Source organism: Tauraco erythrolophus, chromosome 3, assembly GCF_009769465.1.
Source record: "Tauraco erythrolophus isolate bTauEry1 chromosome 3, bTauEry1.pri, whole genome shotgun sequence".
In the NCBI taxonomy this organism is placed as follows: Eukaryota; Metazoa; Chordata; class Aves; order Musophagiformes; family Musophagidae; genus Tauraco; species Tauraco erythrolophus.
The window spans coordinates 85,991,015-85,999,898 of record NC_141467.1 but is presented as its reverse complement, the minus strand read 5'-3'; positions in this window follow the sequence as shown (position 1 = coordinate 85,999,898).

Below are 8,884 nucleotides of genomic sequence, written 5' to 3'. Positions count from 1 at the left end.
GAGTCAATATTCTAAAGTTGCCAGAGGTAACTGCAGTGTTGATATTTTGCTGGTATTATAAAAATTCTTAACAAATAATTATTAGTTTTGCCTAAAATAATTATTTTCCATACTAACTATTGCTCGGAGATTGCTGCTGATTTACATGTATAAGCAATATTTTTAAATGATAGGCTGGAATTGATCATATCACTTTTAAAGAAGACATTCTTCTTGTTGGCTGTTATACTTTCTGTTCTTTTACAAGTGGGAAAAATAAAGGCAAAATCAAATCTTACAAAGAAAGGATCGTTTTGTTATCCAGTATGCTACCAGAAGATCCTGACATGTTGCATAACACAATGAACACTCACAGATTCAGGAGTCAATTTCTTTGAAGCATATGGACTTCACTGTCTGGGAAATGTTTAAAGTTAAGAAGAGCATTGTCTTCCTTCTCTGCTAAGACAGGTTATTGAGAAGATAACTTAAACCAGAAATTCCTCAAAGAGCTTTCACTTTTGAGAATCCTCAAAGATTCTTCACTTAAAAGTGAAGGGTCAACCACATATTTCAAGTACATATTAAAAGATCTGTTTGTTTTCTTTTGTAACCTTTACTATGGTATTGCAATATATTTTAAATAATATTTTTACTATCTGTTATTTATTTACTGCACTCAAAAATTACACACAGAATGGTTGAGATTGGAAGGAGGATATCTGCTCCAACCTCCCTGCTCAAGCAGGACCATGTCTAGATGTTATTTTAGTATCTCCAAGAAGGGAGACTCCATAACCTCCCTAGGCAAACTATTCCAGTGCTCAATCAGCCTCACAGTAAGAAAGTGTTTCCTGATGTTCAGACAGAAACTCCTGTGTTTTAGATTGTGCCCATTGCCTCTGGTTCTGTCACTGAGCATCACTAGGACACGTATTGTTCAATATTTTTATTAATGACATAGTGCAATTGAGTGCACCCTCAGCAAGTTTGCTGACGACACCAAGCTCAGTGGTGCAGTTGAAATGATAGAGGGAAGGGATGTCATCCAGGGGGACCTCGACAGACTTGAGAACTGGGCCCATGTGAACTTTGTGAAGTTTAACAAGGCCAAATGTAAGGTCCTACACCTGGATCAGGCCAATCTCTAGTATGAGTGCAGACTGGGAGATGAATGGATTAAGGACAGTCATGCAGAGGACTTGGGGATATCGGTGGATGAAAAATTGGGTAAGAGCTGGCAATGCACACTTGCAGCCCAGAAAGCAAACTGTGTCCTGGGCTGCATCCAAAGCGTGGCCAGCAGGACCAGGGAGGTGATTCTACCCCTCTGCTCTGCTCTTGTGAGACCCCACCCGGAATATTGCATTCAGCTCTGGGTCCTCCAATATAAGAAGGACATGGAGCTGTCAGAATGAGTCCAAAGGAGGGTCACAAAGATGATCTGAGGGCTGGAGCACCTCTCCTATGAAGACAGGCTGAGAGAGTTGGGGCTGTTTAGCCTGGAGAAGAAAAGGCTTCAGTGAGACTTTACTGCAACATGTGAATACTTAAAGGGGGCCTACAAGAAAGACAGACAGAGAAGTTCTATCAAGGCTTGTAGTGATAGGACAAATGGTAACAGTTTTAAACTAAAAAAGGATAGATTTAACTTAGATTTAAGGAAGAAATTCTTCATGATAAGTGCTGCCCAGAGAAGTTTTGGATGCCCCATCATTGGAAGTGTTCAAGGTCTGGTTGGATGGGGCTTTGAGCAACCTGATCTAGTGAAAGATGTCTCTGTCCATGGCAGGAGGGTTGAACTAGATGATCTCTGAAGGTTCCTTCCAACCTAAAACACTCTAAGATTCCATGGTTCTATGAAAAGAGCCCGACTCTGTCCTGTTTGCACCCTTAGAAGAGACAAAGTCCCTGATCATGTGATTTTTTTGTCTTGAACTCTTCCCTCTCCAGCTATTCAACTGTCTGAATAGAGGATTATCTTGAAGTTGGACAACCAAGTTCATCAAGTGAAAGACAGACACAATTCTTTGCAAGATCTTTCCGCTCAGTGTCTCTGAATTCACCTGCACACAGAGGTCTCTTCATAAAATGTAGCTTACAGAACACAGAAGTGTTTTTTCTCATCATAAGATGATGTTTTTACTAACCAAGTGCAGAGTTGCAGCAGCACATCACGTTATTATATAAAGTCTTCAGTGTTCCTTCCTGTGGTGAGTTGACTCAACTGGCAGCTAAGTCCCCACTCTGATGCTCACTCATTCCTCCATGGTGAGGAGAGAGAAAATAGGAAGGGCAAAAGCAAGAAAAATGTACAGGTCAAGATAAACAAACTTTAATAAGGGAAGTGGAAAAAAGAAAAAAAAAAAAAGTGATGCAAAGGCACTCACTCACCACTTCTCACCAGCAGACAGATGCCCAGCCAGTCTCCAATCAACAGCTACATTCAAAAGACTTCCCCTGCCTCAGTTTTACCACAATGTCATACAGCATGCAGTATCTCAGACTGGGTCAACTGTCCCAGCCATGTCCCCTCCCAGCCTCTTGCCCACCCCCAGCATACTCCTTGGGAGTCAGAATGGGAAACAGAGGTCTTGATGCTGTGTAAGCACTGTTCAGCATTAGCTAAAACATCAGTGTGTTACCAACACCATTTCTGACACAAATCTAAAACACAGCACCATAAGGGCTGCTTTGAAGAAAATTAACTCCATTCCAGCCAGACCCACTACACTTTCCTTAATTTATAAACAAATGGTACATCTTGAGAAAACATGTTGAGGTGTTATTAATATTAATGATGCCAAGTTATATATGGGAACATAACAAATGTCCATGGAGAAGAGCAGTGAGCATTAGTGCTGGTTTGAAATTCGTGAGGGACCCAGAAGATGGTCCAGCCACGTTCTTGCACTGTTGACTAGAGACCAGTAACCTAGAGTGCACTAAGGTAAGCACTTGCAACTCAGTTTAGATGCAGCTGAAGAAATAACTCAGGTGATAAGGTGTGAGTGGTCTTGAAGGAAAGCCAAAGTTTTTGTGGTAAACTAGCACAGGAGGAACTAGTGAAGAAACATAAATAGTAAAAAGTAGTCATTGGAATAGACCACAGGAAAGAATGAATACAAAATGGCTTTAAAAACTGTAAAGTTTACCTAAATTGCTAGCAGAAAGGAACTGACACTTGCCAAATTAGAAGGTTTCATCTGAAGGATAGTTAATCTCAAAGTCTACTTAAGGAGAAGACCAAAAGCTTCGCTAGTTGGATGATCAGGCAGTGAGCTTAGCTGCTGAATAAAACTAGTAAACCTGGGCAGCAACGGTAGCAAGAACAGTACATAGATTGTTGCATTCTATTAATGTCCAAAATTTTAGTCTCTTTTGGCGAGGTTTGAAAAGGTTTTTCTGTAGAGAAGTTGATTCTGTCTCTGATAATATGGACTTAATGCTGAGATTGATTGATTTAAATATCATCCTGTGCTGAATGACTTCACTCTCTTTGATCTATTTTAAAATTTCTTTTGAGCAAGGCATTATTTTGGATACTAAGTCATTGGATCTTTCCTTCAGAGTGACAAATCATGTCTCCATTTAAAGAGAAGTATTCTTCCTCTTGATATTTATATGCAATCTTCCTTGGCATTGCTGATATGTACCTGTTCAGCAATAGGAGAATGGAGTAATAGCCCCTAAAAAAGGCATTAGGTAGGTCAACAGTCAGGTTTGATTGTACGTCTTTTATTAATCTCTGAGAACTTTAGGATGTTCGCCATACTGCAGCTAAAATTAAGATTTGAAAATTCTTATTAATCCCCTTCACCAATCTAATAAAAAAGAAAGTAGTATTCAGCCTAGCATTACATGCAGTTTACTAAACTCAGTTTTATATATTAGAGTTCATTTCCAACACAATTTCAGCAGAAAATATCAGCAACTTGCTTTCTTGTTCATCTCGTGCATCTGGTGGATATAAAGTTAGCCCTTACTTTGAAAATAAAACTACTCATATGTGTAGGTTGCTCTACAGAACTACCTCCCCAGCTACTCTTTTTTTACTTCCTACCACATTGTAAAAGGCAAGAAAATAAATAGGGTCTGAAAGTGGGTAGTGTTCAAAGATACTGAAAACAGTTTTCTTAACATAGCCCTGATTCCATACTCTCCTAAACTGTTTTCGCACAATGTGGACCAAACTGTGCGTCTTCTTCTGATCTGTCTGTTCTATGCAGCTAGCTCAAAGAAAGTGAGATCTGGCTGGTTTTGGCTGGACCATTTCCAGAAGAAAAGCAGAATATCCCTGGAGGGAATAAAGCTATTCTAATAAGCTCTTATTTCACTTGCCAAAGGAAACAGCAGAGAGTTGTCTAGAGAATTTCTAGGTTTCACCTTTTCTTACCTGTTATTGCAAGAGCGAGGTTACAGCAGCTCCCAGACTGTATGAAAGGACAGGCTTCAGAGAACTTGATTGTAAAGGAACTACAACTGCTCCCAAAGAGCACTGCTTCACACTAACCAAAGGATAAGATTCAGCAGAGAATCTAGCACGTACCACTGTCATTTAAGGAAGTGACTCTTGATCTATGTCAAGGGAATTAAGTTTATGATAAGGATTATGTCTAGTGTCGAATGCAATGGAGCTCAGGACTCAATGGCTTGCACCTTATCCAAAATTTGCAGCAGATAAATACTGGAACTGTCAATATCCATTAATTTTAACCCTTGATATGATGTATTATGTACAAAGCTTGGATGAATATAAAAAAAAAAAAAATTATTGAAACTGACCACTTCCATAGAAACTACTGTATGGTAGATGTCAGCAAAATCATGAATGGTGCTGGCAACATGAGCAAGATCCCATTATTCAGCAGTCACAGCACCAGAACAAGATCTGTATGATATCTTCCACTATGTGCACAGTCAAATTGCGGAGAACCTTGCACAAATTTTTATCAACATCGAAACAGAAATGAGTAAAAAAATCAATTTTCAGCATCATGAAAGGTTATTAAACACGTTAGACTCCATGCAACCTCTGGTTCATCAAGTCCCTGTGCTGCTGGAAACTATGAAGATGTTCCTGGAGAAAGTTTTCCCTCGGTATGTCCTACCTATCATACTTTTTTCCAAACCTTTTCCTGCTATTCTATGACATAAGGTCCAGGACAGCCACTCCAATTTTATGCTTCAAGTACAGACTAATATATGAGATTGAAACACTTTAAAAATTTAAGAATATAATGTGTCAGAAATCTCAGTAATTTACAATCAGTTGATTGTGAGGCACTACTCCTGCGAGAAGAGAATTAAGGCTACCTGAAAAGATAAGTACAAATTTTGAGACCTGCACATCCTGGCTTTTTCCTGTATATCAAAATATTCCAGCTGGAAAAAACGACTATACAGTTGCCATAAAATCATAGCTTTCAATATGAGGAGTACAGAATAGCAGAAAAATATATTATAAAAGAGGGTTTTTGTAACAGCTGGCTTTCTGGTGAAGCAAATTTTTCAACTCCCACGACAGATATACTGGGTTGCAACTCGTATTTCAACATTCCAGAAAATAAATTTTTGTACTGTCTCTTGAAATAATGAAACCTGTTTTTTCAGTCAGTGATATCATACCAGGAAAATATCAGCTGGAACATTGGTAAAGACAATAGTTCAGACAGATGTCACTGCCATTCAGTAGTTACAAGTATTCCTGACACAATTCAACACTGTGTAACTCCCTGGGTCTGAACCACCTCTCTGAAACATGCAACTATGGTTCAATCTAACGTTACAAATTCCATGAGCCAAACCACCTTGGAAATGTCCATGGTTCACATCAGCAGCAGCACTTCATTGGCAGAGTGAGTAGGACCAAATGGCTCTCTCTTCGTCCTGGTATATTAGTTTTTGCCACTACTCCGGTGACATAAGAATATGATTGCCTGAGTGGGTTTGCCAAGGGAAGGATAGAATTATGGAAGTGGTTGCTTTGGTTCCTCATGTATAAAGGAGCAGGAACAATGAATAGCTGATCCTTTAAGAGTTCCCCAGAAAATGAAAAAATCCCTGTTTTTTGTGTCTCTAGTGGTAGAAAAATAAATCCTCTATTTATTATTTATCCTTTCTACTCATAAAATATTTTTCTCTTTTCCTTGAAATAGTCCAGCTTTATTTTATTGGTACATTTTAAAATGATTTTCTGAACAGTTTTCAAAAAGTTTTTAATGAGAATCTAAATTTACTACTAGCAGAGAGACAGAAAACAGAAGTTAAGATACTATATCATACTCAGATCTTCTGTCTAATTGTGGTGATGTGAATTGACCTTATGGAAGTTATAGACACTGTGGAAGTTTGCTGTTGATGTTGCTTTCCTGCAGTGAGAAGTGAGCGTGGAGAATGCATATTAAGTGCACAAAACTAATGAAGAGAGTAACCTCAACACATAGTTTTCTTCTAGTGCTTTGAAGAAAACACTCTAGTTTGAACACTTGATAATCAGACAAAAATTAACTTTGAAGTGACATAAATATAGCTGTATACAGTCATTATTCCATAAAGGACACAAATAAACAGAAAACTGAACCTGGCCTCTTCTATATATGTGCTGAAAATGATACCCTGAGTATTTTCAGAAAAAGCGATCTGCAGTTTTAATGGTGCTGTGAATTAGATACTCACTTTGACTAGACAAATTAAAACCTTTCAGTCACATTCTTAGAAAAAAAACACTGGATCTGGGCTAATGGGAAGTACCTACCCTTTGATTCATGACGATGGGAAGGGAGTGTTTTCAGATCTTTCTTCTAACGGAGAAAATATGCCTGAAGAAGTCTTTCCAGCTGACGGAAAGAATGACTACTGAAAAGAGGAGTCTGGAAAGAGGGTGAGTGGGTTTATGACTGAACAATTATTACACTCAGTAAGGCATCTTGCTGTTCTGAGGTACTTATTTCTCATTGACGGTCTTAATAAATTGGTCTTACTGATGATTTTAATGAATTTTTAATCATTACTTTTAATGAGCGTTAATAATAAGAAGAAATTCTTCACTACGAGGGTGATGAAGCACTGGAACAGGTTGCCCAGAGAAGCAGTGGGTGCCCCATCCCTGGAAGTGTTCAAGGCCAGGTTGGGTGAGGTTTTGAGCAACGTGATCTAGTGGCAAATGTCTCTGCCCATGGCAGGGAGGTTGGAACTAGATGATCTTTAAGGTCCCTTCCAACCCAAACCATTCTATGATTCTATGATAATTAAGTGATGGCTTAAGTGCTACCTGTCAGAGGAACTGCACTGCTGAATGACAATCCTGGACTAAAAATGGGCTATACCAGAAAGCTGGCTTCCCAACAGCAGTTGCTGATAGTTTCAATGGAAAACGAATTCACTTTGTGTAATTATTCACTTAAATTATTTTTCAGTTTGGTTGTTTTAAACAACAAAAAGCAGAACGTCTATGCAAATAAGTAATAATTTTTTCTTTATGATACTCTTGAAATACAGAATTATAGAGCCAGGAGGGATCTCAGGAGGTCATCTAACCCTTCCAGCCTGCCTCAGGAAAGGGAGCACCACACCTCTGCTATTCTTGACAGATCCTTGTCCAGTCAGTTCTTTGATGACCAGTGACAGAGACCAATGTCCCAGATGACCCCATCCACTTGTTTCACCAAAACCTTCCTAGTGGCTACCCTAAATGTCCTTCCTGTCATTCAACTCCATGACTTCTACACGTATCATATGCAGCCAAGGAGAATAGAGTATACCCTTGATCTTTATGAGCAGCCTTTTACATATTTGAAGACTGTTATAACATCCATTCACCTCCACCATAGCTATCCCATCTTATCTTTTTTTCTTGAGCCATGACTTCCAAGCTCCACCCTGCCGTTCTCCTCCAGATTCTCTCTGATCAGTGAACGCTCTTGCCAACAGTCACCTGGAGCAGATTTCTACGCCAGCAAGTGCTGAGCAGAAAGATTGCTGTGGGTGCTGCAACACTGCAATATAGTAAATGTTCATCTAATTGTCACGTAAAATATGGATGATTAGCGGTATCCAGAAGATGAATCATTATGAGACCTCTGTGAAATAAATGTGAGAAAGGTACATAACTGGACACAGTTGTATGCAACAAGTGATAGGGGATCAAAAACTGGTGCTACAACACACAGCGCTGGGGGCACAACACACAAAGCTGCATTTTGCATACTACAGAATTTTCCCTCCTGGCAGGTTCCACCGCGGCAGCCGCCCGCCCTGTTGAGGAGTAAGAGGTGGCAGAAAAAGCAAATTTGCAAGAATGAGTATTTTAAATTTGCCAGAAATAACTGTTTCATAGGAGAAGAGAAGTAGTAAGGAGGGTGAAGCTAACTGTTGCACTGTTCTACTGAGGAACTACTAAGTCAGCACAGGACGGTGCCAAAGTATTTTAGAAAACAGGCTGACTGCAGCTGAGTTATAATAGGCTCTTTCACGTACGTACATCGACTGTTCTCTACAATGACTGTTTTACTTGAGTGACTTCAGACTTATGGTCGTGGGAGTAGCATAAGTGGGGATACATTATCTATTTAGAAAAACGTTTGGATTTTGGTGTTTACGTATATTAAAAGGGGGAGGGGGGGGCGAGCAGCTTCAAAATCGCCCTGGGAACTCGCTCGGAGAAGTTCGCAGGTCTGGTTCGTCCCTGGAGGAAGCCCCCGGGCCGTGCAGGTGCTGCCGGCCGGCAGGCAGCGGCTCCCGCCCCGCCCGCCCCGCGCTACCGCCGCGGGCATCGCGGCCGCCCCCGCCGCGCTCCAGCGGCGCCCGGGCCCCGGCGGCTCTGCCCCGCGGCGGGGAGGGCGGTGGCCCGGCCCGGCCCGCCCCGCGGGCGCGCAGCCCCTCCGCGGCCGCCGGCCCCCCGCAG